The following is a 22172-nucleotide window of genomic DNA, read 5'->3' as shown; positions in this document are numbered from 1 at the left end:
CTGCCTGGAATCTTAATAGATGGAGGTCACAAATAGAAGCCTTTTGCTACTATTTTTGAGAATAATAATGCAGCTGATATTTGAAGCAGCATCCCCAGCAGCACTCAAAATCCTTCCCATGTGGTGCTTTCATGAGCATTTATAGCACTTAGCTCTTCTGGCTTCTCAGACACCAAAAAGTAAGCAATTCAGAGACACCAACTGAGGGTGAAAATGATCCGTGGTGTTGAATACACACAGTACGTACTCCTGGAACACTTGTCAACCATTGTCCCACCAGCAACAAAAATGTACTTTCAAGCACTCAACAGAATGCACTCAGCAGCAGACTTCAGTCTAATTGTGTCAGCGAGACGCTAACCAAAATAGTGCTCTAGAGAGGAGCGCCAACCTGCTCCGTTTCCATCACCACTGCCTATTTTAGGGCCCTTGCTGTTCCTCCCCTGGACTGCTGCGGGGGCGTCCCAGTTCACCCCAATACCAGCGTTGTCCAATTAGAACTTCTGTGATGTTGGCAATGTTCTGTGTCCGCCCCATCCAGTGTGGCAGCCACGAACCCCATATGACCAGTGAGCACCAGAAATGTGGCTCATGTGACTGGGAAATTGAGTTTTTAAATTTAAATTTTTAATTTTAATTTAAATAGATACAAACGTTTATGGCTGGCATATTGAACAGCACAGCAGTGGCTCCTCCATGGCTCTCCCAGCCGATGTCTCCAGCGAGACAGCCCACAGCAATGACAAAATACACAAGAGTGGGGAGCAAGGATTGTAAAAAAAAAAACTAGAGAAGTGTGGCCTGGTACTCACAAATCTCCTTCCCCCCCCTTTTTTTTTTTTTTTGTTTCCTGAAAGAAAAGTGTGAAATCTGAATTATTTTTATAATGTTAAATCTCTGTCTTGAAAACATTAAAGACAAAATATCTTGGAACCAAGCCAACCCTTCCTGCTGATCCCATCCAGCCTGAGGGTCACCAGACTAGAATCTCTGTACCAGTTAACTTCCTAAGAGGAGGTGAAACTCTGTGACACCGCTGCTTCAAAAATCACTCTCCACCACCTACAAACAAAGCCCAGGCTCCCACCCAGACACTTGAGGACTCCCCCACTGTGGCCTCAACCTCTCTCTTCCCAGGCTCCCGGGCACACGGCCTTCTACTTGTGCTGGACTGATCTTGGGGTTAGTTCTGCACTTCACCCTCTGGGACGGTTTTCCATGTCCCCTGACCCTTAAATAAAACTCATCTCTTCTTCTCCAAGGATGCTGACAGTCAGGGGTCGGCCGCATGCCTTTTGTACTACGCGTTAGTCCCCGGAAACCAACCTTGTACAGCTTTGCTGTGAGGGCGAGCTACTTCATGAATGTTTGTCCAAGTCAGATGGATTGAACAGCAGTTCCTTACTTCACCCTTTCACAGCACTTTCCAGAGTTCCCAGAGATCTCGGTGTGTTCCAGAATAAACAGGCAGTTCAAAAAAAGACAATGCAGCCGACTTAAGGAGAAACTTGTTTGAGTTCTTGGTCACAGTCCTTGGATTTTCATAGCTCAAAGCAGCCAGGGGCCCAGAAGGAAAAAAATCACACCCTAACCAGGAAAAGATTGATACATAACCACCCCAGAAAAAGAACGTAACAATGGCAGTTCTTTTCCTGAGTAAAGGAATAAAGATAATTTCAGAGGGAGTTTTATTCTTCCTACTTCTTAAACATTTTTCATGAAAATGTTATTTCTAGTTAAAAGGCATGCATGATTATGGAAGAAAAATAAAAGGAAAAGGAAATGGCAGAAGGAAAAAACACTCACTCATAATCACATTAGCCCCAAAATAACAACAACGCGTGCATTAGGCTTTTCTATAGCCTTCTTTTTTGTTTGTTTTCTGACAGTATTTGGTATTCCACTTTTAAATCATCATTATAATACAAAAAAATGTTCTTATGATACAAATAAACACTTTCACTTTCCATAACATTCCCTCAGGTGGACGTGCTATGAATTATTTCTCTTTTGTTGGCCATTTAAATTATTTGCAAACTGCTTTCCCGTCAATAAAGTTCGAGGACCATCACCCATGCATGTCACGTTTTCAATATTTAGAATTATTTACTTAGAAAATATTTTTAAAAATAAAATTCCCAAGGCAAAGAGTTTGAATATCTTAATGGTTCTTACATAGAATGCTAAATTCACCACTTTCCTATTGAGATGTCAGAAGGTGAAAACAAATTTAGTGAGGGGGAGGGGAAATGAGCCGCTGACTGGCATCTTGTTCTCAGGCTTGCTCATGACCTTCCTGCAGGGAAAGCCCACTGCATTGTCCGGGGGAAGCATTTTCTCAGGGCTCAGGCCAGTAGAGGTGTGACCCATGAATTGGCAGATTTTCCTTGGCCAATTGCTTTTGACTTATTTAAAAAAAAAAAAATAGTTACCACTATGACCAAGCCAGAGTCTGGCCTCTAGTTGTGGTTTCAAACAGACTCACTAAATTTAAAAACACAAAATCACATATGTGAGGCTTGTTCTGTTTTCTTTAGTCAGAGGCCTGCCGGATGTCTTGGGGATGGAGGGGTGGGGTGCACATGAGGACCAGTGGGAGGATGCAGCCCCCACCCTTGCCTCCACTGTCTGGTTTGTCCACCGTCCTCCTCTTTTCAACTGGTTTGGGAGGACAAGGGACAGAAGGGATCTGGAGAGCCTAGTTTTGTGTATTAATAGCCTCTTCAATAATCCTGAGAAAAGAAGAAACTGTTCTTTCAAAATGGGAACCCAGAATTCTTTGGAATCAATATTTATTCTCATCTTTTTTAGGAAAAAATGAGAGAGTCAGACTCTTGGAGTGAAGCTTCTGCCCAGGTGGCCATGAATATTTTTTCCTTTTCTTTTTCTAATTTTGTAAGTTATGTCCAACTTTTTCAAGTTTTATATGCTATGACCAACCTGTTATTGACCAATTGATAGGAAAATTGGAGGAAGGCAGGGCAGTATCCTCATCCGCTCACACCTGTCAATCAGCCTTGCCTCGTCCTGGAGTCTTCACGCGACTTCTGAGTATTTGGCAATATGGACTTTCAGTCCTGGTGGCTTAGAACCACGGCCATCATCACTCCGATAATTAAAGTGTCACTTTTGCTCCAAGGTACTTTTTCAATGTTTGTTCTCAGACACCAGCATCAGAGCTGTAAAGAAGGGTTATGGGAATTATTAAGCAAGAGCGTATACCCGACGCACCTCTCATGCTGAGAGCTACACCGCGTTGGATTCAAGCACAGCTTTTGAGTGGTTCCCACCTGCTAGCCAAAACTTGTTTGGAAACGTCTTGAGTCTGATGTGTCCAGGCCAGCTCTCCCCTGGTACATTTGCATGGAGGTAGAACAGATGGTCACCCCACATTAATAAAGACAATACAGCACCCCCCACCCAAAAGAATGCAGACTCCAAAACCTGAAAGAAAAGAAAACATTTTGTCCTTGACGTTTCTTCAGAGAACCGTCAGGAAGTGCAGACTTGGGGAAAGCACCCTACAAGTGTCACAGGTCGGAAGGAGAGTCATCTGATAAAGCTCCCAGCCTGTCTCTTGCAGAACAGCTCGGTGTTTGAGGACAGGTTCTGCGTTCTAATGGACACCGCCTCCTGCAGTCTGCATGGTCAGCAATGTGTTTCCGACCACTTTCTGATTAATCCCTTAAGAAAAGAGAACACCTCTGCTCATGGTTAGAGCTTGAAGTTGAGGCCACTGTTTGGCCGATGAACTGACAAGTGGGGGTAGTGTGGTACCCCGACATGAGGGGCAAGTTTCTCATTAACACTGCAAGGGTCTCTGGCCCCATGATTGGAGTTTGATAGTAACACTTGCTACAAGTATGATTTAAAAAATGAAAGAAGAAAGGAGAACATCTCTCCTGGGAACAACTTTGTCATCACCTTTCCTTTTGAAGATTTTATCAAAGCAAACAAAACAGCGCTCCTTCTGGGTCATCACACTGAGGGCGACCTAAGCAAGAAAGAGGAAGAATGCAGTTCACGGCTTATACTTTCACATGCCTTCCTAAAATGACCCAGTGAGTCCTGTGTGCCACCCACCACTGCCAATCCAAGTACTTTGCTCTGCAAGGCTGGTCTTCTCACTTCCCCCGAACACACCCTGCTATTCCAGCCAGAGTCCACACTGCTCCTTTCGCATCTCCTGCTTAAGTGGCCTTCTTCGGAGCTGGTTTGTGCCTAACACCTCCCTCAGCTTGGAGGCTCCCACAGCTTATGGAGTCCTGACTTCTCTACTCTTGCCATCTCTCCATCCCACACAGTTCTTTTTCCTCCCAGGGTCCCACCTGTGCCCACCCCACTTCGCTTTCTCAGCCATGCTCAAAGAACCCCCAAGACAAGAACCAGATCATAATTTAACTATATTTTTATCTCCCCAAGAACCTAACAAAAAGTGGAGTTCATAAGGAGTGCTCGGGAAATGTTCCCACAGAGGGGAGAGGAAAACATCAAGGGGCAGAGAGGTTAAAAAGTCTGCCCAGGGGTAGGAGTTAATAAATGACAGAGCCAGTGTTCATGCCTCTTCAGCAGGTGGTGGTGGTGGTCGTCAGGACTGCGTGCTCACACTGTGAAGGTAAAGCAGCATTGCTCCTCAGCCTCCCACCGAGCCTGGGCAAGAGAGAGCTGATGGCACTTAGCATGTGCAAACTTTCCCTCCTCTCCTGTGGGAACTGTGCTGGTCATGGTGCTAAGAAAATGGTCCAGAGCAGAAGAGGCTGCCAGGTGAGGAGTCCTGCCTAGTTTCTGATCACCCATCCCTGAGTGCCCCTGGGAGTGACCCAACCACAGCTCACTCTCCAGTTCCTTTCAGCCTCACTGTCCTTTCAGCTTCCCCGATCACCTTTCAGAGGGTAAATTCAGTCTCGTGTACTTAATCTTAAAGTCTCTTCCCCAGTTCTGGGAGGTGAACAAGGACAGAGCCCAACTTTCTAGGCTGAAAATAAAAAATCAAATTGAACTCATTTACTGACTCTAAATAGCCTCTGTATAACAGCCAAGCCACCCCTAATTAAGTCTAAAATGATGCTCTCCTATGAGCTGTGCTTTATCGATTATACTCAGCTCAGCACCAATCAATCATTCTATCTAGGATGTCTATTTCAAGCTGCAACTGATGAGTGAGGCTTTATAACACTTCGTGGGATATACATGGGCTCCAGCTGGACACTGGGAGGTTGTTATTCAACCTCCCAGGCAAAGGTTTCCACCAGAGGTCTTGGATGCACTCCTCTGTGTCCCAGTGAGGCCCAGGTTGCTGGGTCAGCAAAGTTCTGATCAGCAGACATAAGGACGCCTTGTGTTCCTGGACCCAAGGGGGGAAAAAACCCAAATTCATCCTTTCTGGGGTTTCACTAAAACTCTGTCTCTGAAGACTTGGTGTATAAAGAATCTATAGCTACATTATAAGTCACCCCAAACTTCCTGGCTGAACACAATTACTTATTCAGCTCATGATTCCAGGGGTTGGCGATCTGGGCTGGGCTCAGCTGGCTGGTTCTTCCGCTTGTCTCGGCTGGGCTCACCCACGTGTATCACACCAGCTGCCCAGCCAGCGGGGAGCTGGCTGATTTAGGATGCCCTCTGCTGAGACAGCTCCTCTCTTCCAGTGTCTCCTGCCCTCCAGCAGGATCCCCCAGGCTCGTTCACAGGTCTGCTGCTGGATGGGGCTCCACGAGCCGCAGGAGAGAGAAAGCAGTAATGCAGGAGTGGTTTTCAAGTCTCAGTTTATGTTGCATGTTTGCCTTTGTTCTGTTAGCCAAAGTGAGTCACACGGACAAATCCAGAGTCAGCTGACCACTTGATTCTCTAGCACAGTTTTAATCTACCCATGGTCCTGCATTTCAGCTAATTTGGAGGTGGGGGGAGCATGACTTGAGTTCCTGCCTACCTTTCATTTTCAAAACATTATCTCTTGATCATCTACCATGTAGCAAGCATGGCTGGAATCATCTACATGGGTTGCATGATCCACACAGTAATCCTACAGGGCAGAAATTGTTGTGTCTATGTCACAGACAAGGGAAATGAGGCTGACACAGTGAAGCGAGCGGCTGGTCCAAGGTCGCCCCTCTTCCATAAAATGGCAGAGATGGGATTTGAACTCAGTTTCATTTGAGGCCAAATTTCATGCTCTTAACTATCAACCACCCCTTCCTATAAACCCCTAAATGTTTATTAAAATGCTTTAGTGTTTTCCTTTTCAATTATGAGGCACTGGATAACTTGCTAGAGAGGATGGTGATTACTATGCATACACTGCCACAGGCAGATGTGTCTGCTTCCAGAAGGTTCTTCCTCAAGGCCTAGAGAAGCCCAGGAGTGAAGACAATAAAAAGGCCCAGCTCTGCCCTCAGGCCTCTTCTGAAATGGGGCAGGTGAGCCGCAGGGAGCCACCGAGGCCAGGGCGGCTGTGGGTCCTCCGGGGGCATTCAGGGCTGCTGCGGGCCTGCCTGAGGGTACAACAGGGTGCCCCCAAAACAGAAAAAAGAGAATCACCCTCCACTTTCCAAGATGTCAAAGCCAGCTCCTCACATTTCACAGAGATAGATAACTGGCCATGATTGGCATACAGCTTGGAAAGAAAAGGTGCCCTGGGACCCCCTCAGGGGTCTCAGAAGAGAATCCTAAAGGCAAGAGCCTCAGATTAAACTGCCAGGTTCCATTTGCAGAAAGGAAGCCGCCGCTGCCCCAGTGCCTCCCTCCGGGGTGAGCCCCATGCGTTTACCCTCTTCGCTCTGCCGCTCCCAGCCCTGTGCTCACAGCGACCTGCAGAATCACAAGCTGCCAATTCAAGAGTCTGGAAACAGACTGGCTGTCTAGGAAGGGAATGAGCGGGGGGCTGGAAGGAGAGCAGGCCTGCTGCCCTTATTCAGTGCTCTGACAAGGGAACTGATTAGCGCATTGCAGCACGTAAGAGGGTTTGAATTACGGCTTCATATTATACTTTCACTGCAGCCCTGGAAGGAAGGTCAAGAAGGGACAACCACCTTGGCTTTGCAGGTGAATGCAGCACTGATCTCTGTGGGTAACCTGCCCAAGATAGTGCCCTGATTGTGCGGCTTCGGTAAGAGCCACACCCAGGTCTTCGGACATCATGGTTTATGTTTTATTTTGCTTTAAATTTTCTCTCATGCTTGGCTTTCTGTGGACACCCTCGGTTCTTGAATTATTTGATGAAAGGAGTGCTTCTGTAATTCTAAGCATGGCCTCCCCACTTCAGTTCCTACAGCCACAAGTAAAACACCCCAAAACAACTCCTGCCGTGGCTTACAGGGCCAACATGGGCTATATGGGAATTAACACAACAGCAGTTACTTGTTTCAATTTTCAACGTAGTTTCAACAGTACCTTTGGGTACCTCTCAAAGACTAACTCACTGAGAAAACTGGCCGGAAGAAGAGGTTCAGAGTCCCTAAACCCTCACTGACTTGTTCCCAAGGCTGTAAGGTCCCATGGCTCGAAAACCTCCAGCTGTCCCCCTGAGCACACAGGACAGCCACCATGTTGTCAGCTGGTCCACAAGACCTGCCACCATTAATCATGCGGTTTTGTTTATTTTCCCTACATCCTCAGCTTTGGTTAACTGACTCCCCAAAGTTCTCCCCAGCTCCTCTTTGTAGGAGATGGACTTTGCTTTTAGAATTTGTTGAGGCCCATTCTTAAGGATGGTTAGGCAAAACACCCTGGACTCATCCTTGATTCTTTCCTCTCACACCCTGTGTTCAGTCCATCAGCAAACCCTGGTGGCTCAGCCATTCTCACCACCCCCACTGCTCTGTGGCTGGTCCAAGCCCAAAGCCTCCTCAGTGTGGATTATTTGACATGATCACATATCACACTTTGTGGTGGTTATTTTTACCTGCACTGGGTCCTCTTTGAGGACGGAGACTATTATTTTTATATCTATGTACAAGAATGCCACTGTCTCATGTGTGAATAGCCATTTACAGTTCACCCGCATTTTTCTTCTCACATATTGGACTCCACCATTTCACAGGTGAGGACAGTGGTTCAGAAAGGTCACCTACTACAGCTAAAGGTACGGATCTCCCGGGTGATAGAGTGGGCCTTCGGGTTCCAAATCCATTGCCTTGTACCTTGGAGCAGGCACTCATTAAATGGTCATTGAAAAGTATCCTTACTTTTTCTAAACAAGAGTAGGCAAAGGTGGGAGGAAACTTGAACCCTGCATCTATTCAGGTGTGTGTTTTGAAAGAATTCACCAGGGCAATTTATTAACTTAATTAACATGCTAACCAATCAAGACATTATCCAGAGTTTTGTTTGCATTGTTATAGGCCCCTCAAAAGGAGCTGAAGAATTTTTTTCACCGCCAGGAGTATTCAAAATGGCCCCAAATTGAAAACCATCCAAATTTTCATCAACAGGAAAATGGATTAAAAAAAATTACAGTATAATCACACAGTGGAATCCTACAAGGCAATGATAACAAATATAAATGAAACATTGTTACAAATGAATCACACACTCATGATGTTGAGTGGGAAAAAAACAAGACACAAAGGAGTGTGTACAGAATCATTCCATTTACACCAAGTCTAAGAACAGGAAAAAAAATATTGATGACAGATGTCAAAATAGTAGTTACTTCTGGATGGTGGGGAGGGTGACTTTTGATTATGAAAGGGTACAAGGGAGCACTATGAGGTGCTGGGGATATTCCATGACAAGATCCAGCAAGCTCCAGCCATGGGACAAATCTGACCCATTGCCTGATTTGGTAAAGTTTTCTTGGGACACAACCAGGCCAATTTATTTACACACAGGCAATGACAGAAGGAGTATTACAAACAAAGACTTTCCCTCCCCCATTGCCCCACAGCCCGCTTTCCCCTTTGGTGACCATAAGTTTGTTTTCTATGTCTGTGAGCCTACTTCTGTTTTGTAAATAACTTCATTTGTATCATTTTTTTGAGATTCCACATATGAGGGATATCATATATTTGCTGTTCTCTGAGTTATTTAACTTAGTCTGATAATCTTTAGGTCCATCATGTTGCTGCAAATGGCATTATTTCATCTTTTTTATGGCTGAGTAATGTTCCAGTGTACTTATGCACCACATCTTCTTTATCCAGTCATTGTCAATAGACATGTAGGTCTGCAACTACCTGGCCCTCCAAAGAAACAGTCTACTGACTTCAATTGTATATCGTGATCTGAGTAGTGGTTCCGAGCATGCTTACATATGAAAAACTCCATCAAACTATATACTTTCAATTCTTACTCTAAACACTTAAGAAGAAGGAAAGGAAGGGCAGGAAGGAGGGAGAAGGGAAACTTTAAAAATACAGAAATAGTCCTAGAACAAGTCACTTGTAAAGGTCATGCCGGGCATCCAGGGGTGGATGGGAAGAGATACAAGCACATTGTGAGCGAGAACTATGTCTGGAGCTGCCGAAAGGGGGAGTAATATTATTTTTCAAATGGACTCATTCCATCAAGGCTTTGCAACCATTTTTTGGAGTCACAGATGCTCTTGAGGCCCAATGTGAGCCTGAATCCTTACTCTCCTTCCTTCCTCAATGGGCGACTTTAAACAAGTACCTTACTATCACCAGCCCTCAATTTCTTCATCTGTAAAATAAATATAATAATAATACCTATCTCAGTGTAGGAGAATTAAAGGGCATTAATATATATGAAGTGCTTCAAACAGAACCTGGGGAAGACCTCTCAGTAACCACTGATGAGAGAACATGATGGAAACCATGATGCTCTTGCCAGAAAAAGAAACTCACGTACATTTGCAGGCTTTGAAACAGGATAATGGGGCATGTAGGACATCCCATAAGCCCACAGTGGCCCTAGTTGTTGCAGTTAAGGCATCACAAAGGCATGGCAGGCCCTGGGCTGGCTCCAAAGCCCCAAGAACACTCAGGGCTGGCACACAGCACTCCTCTCATCGCAGACAACAAGCAACAGCCCTGAGGGGGGCCTCTGCCAGCCTGCTGGCACACTGACATCTAATTGTACCAGCTTCCATGCTAACTTGCCAGGTGATGGAATCCAGGAAGCGCTGCTGGGAAGCACTGAATGGCACCTGCTGTGGGACAAAGCCAGTCCTCTACCTGGAGCTGCGCCTGCGCGTACGAAGATGCAGGCAGTAGAGCCCACAGCAGCCAGGCTGAGACCAGAGCAGTCGGGATAATAGCTCATCAAATTCATTCATCTCCACTGCCTTCAGGGGCCATTTGTCATTTGGCGGAGCACAGCTGGCCTCCCCAGACATACATTGTTTGTAAGAACATGGCGGGGTGGCGGGGGAGTCATGTCCCAGACAGCTGGAAGGGCCCTGACTCCACTAGACAGGTGTTGTGATGCATTGCTCGGTGTGGGAGCCCAGACTTCCTCCACATGCAGCTTGGGGAGAGTGTGAGCAGGTGCCTGCTGGAGCCGTGCCCCTGGGACACGTGTGTTTGATGTTCCTTGGCACTCAGGGTTATCTGAGAGAGCTGAGGCCACTGGTTACCTCCTGCAGCCAGGCCTTACTGGCACCAGGGGCCATGAAAGGGCTGAGAATTGAACGAATTGCTGTCCTACCACAGGGAGGGGGTAGAGGAAGCTTTGTGATTTGTCTGCAAAGGACCAGATAGTCTCTCATCTTCTTACTGTTTCTCCAGCAGGAAGACAACCTAGATTCCTTAATGTTTTCTGATACCTTGTTCATACGTGAGCAGTAAGAATCAGACAACCTAACTACCTCAGCATCTTTTTCCCTAAGTAGGGATTATCTCGCTTGTTCTATCTGGCTTTTGGGGTTCTTGTAAAAGTCACTGACTGCTAATGGATCTGCTTCCAAATTCACTCACATTGTTGGCAGAATTCACTTCCTGGCAGCCACAAAACAAGGCTCTTGGCCAAAGGTCACCCTCAGCTTCTAGAGGCTCCTACAGTCCCTTGCCATGTGGCTGTTTCCATAGTATGTGTCGCATGACACGGAAGCTTGCTTCCTCAAAGCCAGCAAAGGAGAAGAGAGCAAGTCTAGTAGCAAGAGTCATATATAATGTAACATCATAGGAGAAACATCCCATCAATTTGCCATATCCTGCTGGTTAGAAGCAAGTCACAGATTCTACCCACATTCAAAGGGAGATGATTAGACACAGGTCTGAATACTAAGAGGCAGGAATCATGGAGTCACTGGAAAGTCTATTCATCATGGAGAATGAAAAGAGAAGTTCCAATCTAGGGAGCCATGGACATCAAGAGGAAGTGATCAGTTGTTAGGGATCCTGAGATCCAGAAGAAGGAAAGGTCAACGCATATTGGTATTACTGAACTTCACCTTGAAGCATAGACGAGAAAAATATATATACACACAGAGCTCTCAGAGTTTGCACTGCAATCTCATATGTCACTTAACATTCCTGCACATCCTGCAATGGAGCTTCATTTGACAGAAGAAAAAGCTGAGATTCTAAGGGGTTGAGTAAACTTTCCCAGGGTCACCAGCTGATAGATGACTAAGCCAGAACTGATATGCAGGACTTCCATTCCCTAAGTCCATGTATTTCTGTAGTTCAGTTGTAAAAGTGGATGATTTGACAGTGACATCAGCAGAAATGATGGAATAAAGACCTCTGAAAATCCTTTCCTCCATCAAAGCAGTAAGAACACTGGCAAAAAAAAAAAAATTTTTAATAAAATACACTCTTAAGAGCTCTGAGAGTTAACCAAAGTCTTGCAACACTGTGGAGAGTCTTCATTCCAGAAAAAATGTTTGAATCTTGGTAAGAACAGATAGTGGTACTTTAACTTGTCCTGTACCCATCTCCTCTCGCCAGACCCATGGTAGCCTTGAAAACTAATAGCCACAATTACAGTGAAAGCCAGCAGCCTAGAACTCCTCAGATCATTCTACAAAATCTATGTGATCTCTATCAAACTGTCAATCAACTTTTTTTGCAAAAATTAACAAAATGATCCTAAAATTCTTATGGAAATACAAAGCAGAATAACCCAGAACAACCAAAATCATCATGAAAAAGAACAAAGTTGAAAGACTAACATATCCCAATTTCAAGACATCCTATTAGCTACAGGAATCAAGACTATGTGGTACTAGCATAAGGATGGATACACGGAGCAATGGAATAGAAGTGAGATTCCAAAAATAATTCCTTATGTTTATGCTCAGTTGATTTTCAACAGGGATGCCAAGACAATTTAATGGCAAAAGAATAGTCTTTTCAACAAATGGTATTGAGACAACTGGATAGCTACATGCAAAAGAATGAAAAGTTGGATCCTTACCTCACATCATATAAAAATATTAACTCAAAATGTGTCAAAGACCTAAATGTAAAGACCTAAAACTCTTAAGAAGTAAACTTAAGCATAGATCTTGTGACTCTGGATGAGGCAATACTTTCTTAAATATGATACATACCACCCCCCCAAAAAAAAGAATTAAAAAAAAAGAAAGAAAGATGAGTTTCATTGAAATTAAAAACTTTTGTGCTCTGAAAGATACTACCAAGAAAGTGAAAAGAAAATGTACAAAATGAGAGAAAATATTTGTAAATCACTTGTCTGAAAAAGGACTTGCATTCATAATATACAAAGAACTTTTACAACACAATTATTTTAAAAAAATAAACCAATTTTTTAAAGGGAGCAAAACATTTAAATAAGCATATCTACAAATGGACAGTAAGTCCATGAGAGGATGCTCAACATCATTACTCATTAGGGAAACATGAATCAAACACAGTGAGATGCAGCTTTGCACCCTCTAGCATAGCTGTAATCAAAAAGACAGATAGTAACAAGTGTCGGAAAGAATGTGGAGCAATTAGAATCCTCACGCACTGCTGCTGGAAGAATGATACAGCAAAATGACACCGCTGCTGTGGAAGACTGGTAATTCCTCAAATGACAAAGACAGAGTTACCATGTGACCCAACAATTCCACTCTTAGGTATGTACCCAAGAGGACTGAAAACATATGTCCACATGCAAACTTGTATAAAATGTTTATAGGAGCATTATTCATAATAGTCAAGAGCAGAAACAACCCAAATGTCCATCAACTGATGAATGGACAAATAAAACTTGGGGTATTCAGACTACAATGGACTATCATTGAGCCACATAAATGAATGAAGTACTGATAAACTCTATAACATGGATGAGCCCCGAAAACATTATGCTAAGTGAAAAAAGCCAGACCCAAAAGGCTACGTATTACATCATTTTATTTGTATAAAATGTCCAAGATAGGCAAATCCATAGAGACATAAAATATGGAAATGGGAAATGACTGGAAATGGGAAATGACTGATAATGGGTACAAGGTTTCCTTTTGGGATGATGGAAATGTTCTGGAATTAGATAGTGGTGATGGTTGCACAATTTTGGTATTGTACTGAAAATCACTGTATTGAGCACTTTTGGGTTGAATTTTATGGTATGTAAACTATATCTCAATTATTAAAAAAAAGATTGATGAACTAATGGAAAAGAAACTTGAAGTGTGAGAAATACACAATCATACAATATTACCTGCTCAGTATTAACCTTAGGATCTTTTCTGAGATTACTAATTAAATATTTGCCCAAATTGACTGTAAGTATATGTAGTATATATATCCCCATACACAAATGCTTAAAGTATCTTAAACAGTATGTCTGAGTGGGATGGGAAGTGAGACATCTTAAAAAGCTACTTAAGAATCATAGACATTTCTGGTTGGCACAGAAAATGGTACCATCACTGTTTGGAAGCTTCTTATAAAATTAAACAATATATATCTACCCTATAATCCAGCAATTTCATTCTTAAATATTTACCAAACAGTAATGAAGGGATGTGTTCACAAAAGATTTGTACAAGAATATTCATAAAAGCCTTAGAAAAGCAACTCCAACCTGGAAATAATCCAAATGTCCATCAACAGGGGAATAGTTAAAGACATTGTGGTATATCCATGCAGTGGAACACCATTCAGCAACAAAAAATGAATGAGTCTCTCACAACAATAAAACTGAATTTCACCGACATCATATTCAGCAAAAGAAGCCAGACTCAAGATAGGATACACGGTAGGGGAACATGCTGAATTAATTTGCTGTGAAAGAAGTCAGAAAGTGCTGGTCTCCAGGGGAGAAGAGAATTGACCGGAAAGAAGCATGAGGTAACTTTCTAGAGTGACAAAAATGTTCTTTATCTTATTTTGCCTGGTAGTAATGTGATTGTATAGAATAATTCAAATCAACTGAACACCTATGATCTAATGAATTTTATTATATGTGATTTATAGTTCAAAACAAAAATTTTACACAAGTTATATATTATATAGTTTTTATATACTATGTACAATGGTATATAGTTATATACAGTTATAATATTTTTTAATTCAGAGAATTCTGATGTGCAACCACATTTAGGAAACACTGATTTCATCTAAGAACTCTTTTTTTTTTTTTTTCCTTAAGCTTCAGGAATAGCCTGTATAACAATTTCCATTTACCAACTTTTTTTTGAACTTCCAAGTGGACTCTGAATTGAATTGGCTTCAACAGCCTGAGGAAGCACCATTTTAAAGAATTAAGCCATACATTAATTTATTTTATAATGACAAATCCAGCTTTCTTCTAAGCCTTTAATTTCAATCATCTGTCTCCTCAGGGCAGAGCCTGGCTAAATTGTGTGCCTATGCTATTTCTCTAAAATTCCTAGTGCAAACAGAGAACATAGTTCCCGGACATAATTGATATGTTAGGGAGCACATTGTCACATTCTCTGTTATGACTATGGGAGGTGCACTTAGAGCGAACAGGAGGCTTGTGTTTACACAAGATGAGAACATCAAAGTGTTTCAGCTGAAGCTGCTGGTCACATTGATTTTACGGAGAAGTTGGCAGTACTGTCTGTATACAGAAAATCCCACACTCCACGGCAGCATGTCCTACATCTCCTGCAAGAGACGCCTTTGTCAACAAAGGCTTGCAGACAACCTTTCAGCCCTCAGAGTTATTCTTTGAGGGAGAAAGATTGAATAAACACTACAGAAAAAAACACATCCCAGAGAGCACAGAGACCCTGCATCAAGAGAATTTAAAACCAGTTCTGGGGCTCAGAGTGACATCTTTGAGAACACTGACTAACTGGAGGGCAGGACTCCTAAGTTTATGGGAGAAGACTCAACAGTCCTTCAAAATGTGAACATGACACTTGCTAACCCCCAAAGCAATCATCCAGACATGCTCACTCTTAATTTTCCTTCACGTTAAAAAAGAAAAAAAAAAAGAAAGAAAAAAAGAAAGAAAGAAATGAAAACAGGGTCAAGTATGAGCACTTAGTATTTGCAATGCAACAACTTCTGAGTGATGTCCATGAATGAAGTTTGGAAGGATGGTGGTCAACTCAATGTATTTTCTAATAAAAATTTTAATAGCTTGATTGAAAGCATACTATGTGGAAGGTACTGTTCCAAGAGTTTTAAGAACAGGAACTCACTTATTTCCTCAAAACAACCCTATGAGTTCAGCATTAATATTATCAGCATTCTATAGTTGAGAAAACTGAGGCCCCACAGTGGAAGTTAGTGATGCCCAAGGGCAGGCAGCTAGTAAGTTTCCAAGCTGGGTTTTGAGTGGGGTTGGGCTGGCAAATTTGGCTGCAATTTGAAATGACCTGGGAAACTTTCAAAAATTCTGATACCTGGGAACCACTCCCAGATGCAGCCTGGGCATCTCCATTTTTTAAATCTAACCAGGTGATTCTAATTAACAACCAGGGTTGAGACCCACTAGTCCAGAACCCTCACAGTTTATGTCTCTGGTCTGCTGCCTTCTCTGAATCATTGAGTGAAATTCTTCTTTAAAAAAAAAAAATGTTCATCATTTTTTTAGAGGAGAAGGTAAGTAGGCTTTTATTTATGTATTTATTTTTAATGGAGCTACTGGGGATTGAACCCAGGGCTTTGTGTATGCTAGGCACGCACTCTACCACTGAGCTATATCCTCCCCTCTGAAATTCTTCTAAAGTGAGCCTCCCTAACCTAGGATTTGCAGACATCCAGGCTACAAACATTTCCAAAATTGAGTATTTTGTCACATACAATTTTCTTAGTAAGACAATTTCATCGGATTCTCTGAAATAACCTTGACTCAAAGTTAAGAACTATTCCAATGGGAAGTATAAATCACAACATATTGTAGCAAATGTCTCAGTGAGTATTTAATTTGCTTGGGTTTTTTTTTTTTTTTAATTTATCTCCTGTGGTGGCAGAGGAGCCAGAAAGTCACTTAGCTTTCAGGAGAAAATCACAGTGGAACCACAAAGATGTCCTTTTCCCTGAAGAAGGAAGTAGAAGACCTGGGTAGCAATCAGGGTAGCAATGCGGTCTAGAAAAAGGGGATAAAGTGACAGGTTAGTGTACCTCAAGGAGGAGAAGCTGTAAGTCCCCGGTGAAGATGTGGAGTCAGGAGACTGCAGGTTTGCGATGGCTTGAAAAACAACCTGCTGACTTCCTAGGGTCCTTGTATATAGAGAACTGATAAGCTCAACCAAAGAAGAGCATGCAAGGTGCAGCTGGCCCTCATAAGGCAGGTGGTTCCTTCCAGGAGCCCCTGCACCTTGGGCCAGCATTGTCCCTCAGGCTGAGAAGTTCTAAAAAAGAGAAACGGTGCTGACCTGGTGTAAGGAGATATTAGCAAAGATTATTGGCAGACATGATACCTGAAACCCCTCAGGTCTTTTGGAGGATTCATAAGCAAATGAGATAGTTTTCTTTGGTGTTCCATCTACCTGCCAACTGCTGGCAGCCTCTTATGCAAAGAAAGAGAAACAAAGAGGACAATGAGTTTTTCTGTGAATTTTCTAATTTATCAGAGAAAAAGTATCAAGAGCTTACTCTCCAGTGTAAGATAAATCCAAATTCAAATGTCCTCTCTGCCATTGACAAGTGATGTTGCTTTGAAAAAGAGCCTTAGATTCTCGAGCTCTCACCTGGGAAATGGGGATAATAATGCCACATACCTGCTAGGGTTGTTAGAAACACTGATGAGGCATGCATCTATAGTGCTGACCATGTGCAGCACACAGTAAGCCCTCAACAAATGCTAGCTATATTGAAAGGTATCTGATGTGGAGCATAGTTAGTACTCAGTAAATGTTTCTTTCATTCTTTTCTTTCTTCCCTTACCCTCCTGCAGTCAATTAAAATGGCCACAGAATCTTTATGGCTCATCCCATTAAATGAGTCTATTCCCTCACAACTTGACCCTAGGCTGGCTTTTAACTTGCTTAGGTGTCAGGCAACCTTCTGTGTTTGCATCTCACGTGCTCTTTCAGCAGCTTCTCTTGCCCTTTGGGAATGCTGCTGCTGTGTGGAGAAGCCTGAGCTGGGATGCTGAAGATGTGTGACCCAGCCACAGGCCAGCACCACCCTGCCATACACAAAAGGGAAGTCATCCTGGACCTTCCATCCTTGATGAGCCTCCAGATGACAATAGCCACAGAGTGACCCCAACCAAGACCAGAGGAAGAACCACCAGGAAGTGCCTAGCCCAGAGGGCTGACTCACAGAACCATGACAGTATTTGTTGTTTTAAGCCACTAAATTTGGGGGTGGTTTGTTACACAGCAGTAGATAACTGATACATCTTCCTCCTTTCTTGTTCAGTATCAGTGAGTCTCCAGATGATTCAAATTTATTAGACATAGTTGAGAGCTAGGGGTTAGAAGATGGTACGAGAAGCTAGAATTTTGTAACAGGAGAGACTCAGATGCTTCCTGGCAGTTCCTGTAGGGCAGCTTCCACTGGAGCAAGAGAGAGATGCATTTGCTTGGTTGTCTTAAGTGAGCTCACTAACTTCCATCAATATCTCTGCAATTGCTCATTATCCCAGATGAAAAACAACATGCAGAATTGAACTGGAAGAAAGCACTCTAACTGCACTATATAGACATAACCTATAGATAACAGCCGCTTAAAGAATATGATGCCAAAGTATCTCTTAGCACCACAGAAAATGTGCACTGTGCAATTTTTAGGTTAACCAATTAAAAAACTCAAGCCCACTTAGAGGTTTATCCCAGAGACACAAGGGTAGTTCAACATACACAAATCAATCAATGTAATACATCACATCAGCAAGAGAAAGGACAAAAACCACAAGATCATCTCAATAGATGCAGAAAAAGCATTTGACTAAAATTCAACACTAATTTATGATAAAAACTCTCACCAAAGTGGGTATAGAGGGAACACATCTCAACATAATAAAAGCTATATATGACAAACCTACAACCAGCATAGTACTCAACGGTGAAAAACTCAAAAGCTTCCCACTAAAATCTGCGACAAGACAAGGCTGCCCATTATCACCTCTCCTATTCAACATAGTCTTGGAAGTCCTAGCCACAGCAATCAGGCAAGAGAGAGAAATAAAAGGGATCCAGATTGGAAAAGAAGCGGTAAAAGTTCACTATATGCAGATGACATGATACTATATATAGAAAACCCTAAAAGGTCCACACAAAAACTACTAGAGCTGATCGAAGAATTCAGCAAGGTAGCAGGTTACAAGATTAACATACAAAAATCAGCTGCATTTCTTTATACTACCGATGAATCAACAGGAAAAGAGAGTAAAGAAACAATCCCCTTTAAAATAGCACCCAAAGTCATAAAATACCTAGGAATAAATCTAACCAAGGAGGTGAAAGACTTATACATGGAGAACCATAAAACATTGATTAAGGAAATTAAAGAAGACTTAAAAAAAAATGGAAAGACACCCCATGCTCCTGGATTTGAAGAATCAATATTGTTAAAATGGTCACACTGCCCAAGGCAATCTACAGATTTAATGCAATCCCTACCAAATTACCCAGGACATATTTCACAGAACTAGAACAAATCATAATAAAATTTATATGAAACCACAAAAGACCTAGAATTGCCAAAGCATCACTGAATAAAAAGAAAGAGGCTGGAGGAATAACTCTCCCAGACTTCAGACAACACTATAGAGCTACAGTAATTAAAACAGCATGGTATTGGTACAAAAACAGACATATGGACAAATGGAACAGAATAGAGAGCCCAGGAATGAACCCACAAACTTTTGGTCAACTCATTTTTGACAAAGGGGGCAAGATCTTACAATGTAATAAAGACAGTCTCTTCAGCAAATGGTGTTGGAAAACTGGACAGCAGCATGTAAATCAATGAAGCTAGAACACTCTCTTACACCATACACAAAAAATAAACTCAAAATGGATCAAACACTTAAATATAAGACAAGATACAATAAACCTTCTAGAAGAAAACATAGGCAAAACATTATCTTACATACATCTCAAAAATGTTCTCCTAGAACAGGTCTACTCAAGCAATAGAAATAAAAGCAAGAATAAACAAATGGGACCTATTTAAACCTACTGCCTTCTGCACAGCAAAGGCAACCATAAGAAAACAAAATGACAACCTATGGAATGGGAGAAAATTTTTGCAAAAGATGATATCGACAAAGGCTTGATCTCCAGAGTATATAAGCAATTCATATGACTTAACAAGAAAAAACAAACAACCCAATCCAAAAATGGGCAGAAGATCTAAACAAGTAATTATCCAAGGAAGAAATACAAATGATCAATAGGCACATGAAAAAATGCTCAATATCACTAATTATCAGAGAGATGCAAGTCAGAACTACAATGAGGTATCACCTCACACCAGTCAGAATGGCCATCACTCAAAAGTCCACTAATGACAAATGCTGGAGAGGCTGTGGAAAAAAGGGAACCTTCCTTCACTGCTGGTGGGGATGCAGTTTGGTGCAGCCACTGTGGCAAACAGTATGGAGATTCCTCAAAAGACTAGGAATAGACTTGCCATATGATCCAGTAATCCCACTCCAGGGCATATATCCAGAAGGAACCCTACTTCGAAAAGACACCTGCACCCCAATGTTCATAGCAGCACTATTTACAATAGCCAAGACATGGAAGCAGCCTAAATGTCCATCAACAGATGACTGAATAAAGAAGAGGTGGTATATTTATACAATGGAATAACATTCAGCCATAAAAACTGACAACATAACGCCATTTGCAGCAACATGGATATTCCTGGAGAATGCCATTCTAAGTGAAGTAAGCCAGAAAAAGAAAGAAAAATAGTGTATATATATGAGATCACTCATATGTGGAATCCAAAAAAAAAAAAAAAGAACATAAATATAAAACAGAAACAGACTCATAGACATAGAATACAAACTTGTGGTTGCCAAGGGTGGGGGTGGGGAGGGATAGACTGGGAGTTCAAAATTTGTAGATACTGAAAGGCATATGCAGAATAGATAAACAAGATTGTACTGTATAGCACAGGAAAATATATACAAGATCTTGTGGTAGCTCACAGCGAAAAAAAATGTGACCATGAATATATGTATGTTCATGTATAGCTGAAAAATTTTACTCTACACTGGAATTTGACACAACATTGTAAAATGACTGTAACTCAATAAAAAAAGTTTTTAAAAAAAAACTTTGCATCAGAAACTAATTATATATTGTAAATATGATTAGTCATCTCAAGTAACTATAAGATGAAGATACTGTTTTGTCCATTCTGCAGATTTGCAAGCCAAGATGTGCCTCATTTAACTTACTTCTCAAGCTCTCACAATTAGTCACTGGCTTAAGTAAAATACAAACTATCAGATTCTTTATTTAGAGCTTTTGATCTTCTCTAAATGCATTGACCTTAAGATCCAGAATCAAGGTTTTGAGGTTATTGAGGAATAAAAATAAAGATATTCAGTCTATACCCTCCACTAATGGGCTTGGAAATATACTCAGGGGCTTCCCATTTCTCTCTGTCTTTCTGTTAAATGCCCAAGCCTAGAGACATCATTATACAAACTTCGCTGTAGAGAGGTTTGCCAGTGAGGTCTCTGCCTCTAATGTTCCTGACCTGCCTTGAGAGAGAGAGAGGCTGGGACTTGAAAAAAGGGGTCCTCAAAAAAGCAGTCACCAAGCTCCCAGGAGATCCATTCTCCAAGATGAGATGCAAATCTACCCAGTGGATGTCCCTGGCAACTCTGAGTAGATAATGATTTTCCTGATTCTTTAAGGTTTTGAGGGTCTCATCTTCCAGAGCAGTGTTTCTTGATCTTGAGCTAACATTAGAATTAACTGGGGATTCAAATGACTCATTTTTTTTAATAACCTGTTCAACTCTCCACTCCTGGTAATGTCTTATGTCATGGTCAGTGTATGTCTTGGTTGCGCATTGGTAGAGAACTTACACTTGGTGTAATAAGCTCTGTACGTGGAGGTGAAGGGAAAATGTGGCAGAAAACATGGCTATCCCTTTGGACAGGCTGTGTCTGGGGAAAGATGTACATTTCCTGAGGAGTAACTCTGGACTTAGCGGGCAGTGCACTGCACAAGACTGTACAAAATCCATCTTCCTACACCTTGGCCTGCAGCTATGTAGAACGTGTGCCTAGTTTGAAGAACCAAAAAGATCATATTCTGTTAAGGAACCTGGAATTCATGACTCCCACTAAGAATTGATGGCCATTCTTTATACTATATCCAGAAAATGCTGTCGGTGTCTGGCTCTAAGTTCATCTCCTTACATGGACCCTCAACCTCCGAGGAACCCTTTTCTCTAGACCAAATACAAGATCTGCATTAACCCACCCGCCCCCAGCCAAAAAAATAGAGTGTCACAATTTTCCAAGCACCAGTACATAACTGGGCAAGCCTGCACATACCCCACACATCTTTACTCATCACCTAGGCTCTAATTAAGGGACACTAAAGCTCCAGGCAAGACCCATTGCCCTACAGCCATTGTCCTTGCTCAAGACTCTCCATCTGGTGCCCCAACATATCTGATGCCCGAGCTTTGGGATGGTGCATTGTAATTCACTGTGAAAATCATAAAGCAGAGTGTTTTCTCAGAGTGCCCACAATGCAGCAGACACTTCACAAATATGTACTGGATCAAGTACTATTGAATGCCCACTCCACTGGCCTCCTCACAAGCCAAAATTACGCTGCAATCAGCAAGGTCCTGCACCCAGGCACTGCAATAACCCAGATGCTTTGGAGAAGCAGCTGCCCCAACAAAGAGTTCAAC

General features: G+C 42.2%; 1 long non-coding RNA gene and 1 other non-coding gene across 2 annotated transcripts; one reads left to right on the top strand and one right to left on the bottom strand.

Moving 5' to 3' along the window:
• Positions 1-1238: 1238 nt before the first annotated feature.
• On the bottom strand, positions 1239-19298 carry LOC116657791. Its single transcript, XR_004312921.1, has 3 exons — positions 19101-19298; positions 7813-7816; positions 1239-1249 (listed from the first exon to the last, which is right to left on the bottom strand). It is a non-coding gene; the product is annotated as an uncharacterized LOC116657791 (long non-coding RNA).
• On the top strand, positions 3704-3863 carry LOC116658069. Its single transcript, XR_004313270.1, has one exon. It is a non-coding gene; the product is annotated as a small nucleolar RNA SNORA62/SNORA6 family (small nucleolar RNA).
• Positions 19299-22172: the final 2874 nt, after the last annotated feature.

This window comes from Camelus ferus, chromosome 19 (genome assembly GCF_009834535.1).
Source record: "Camelus ferus isolate YT-003-E chromosome 19, BCGSAC_Cfer_1.0, whole genome shotgun sequence".
In the NCBI taxonomy this organism is placed as follows: Eukaryota; Metazoa; Chordata; class Mammalia; order Artiodactyla; family Camelidae; genus Camelus; species Camelus ferus.
Note: the sequence above shows the minus strand (reverse complement) of the source record. Positions and strands in the feature narration are given on the sequence as shown.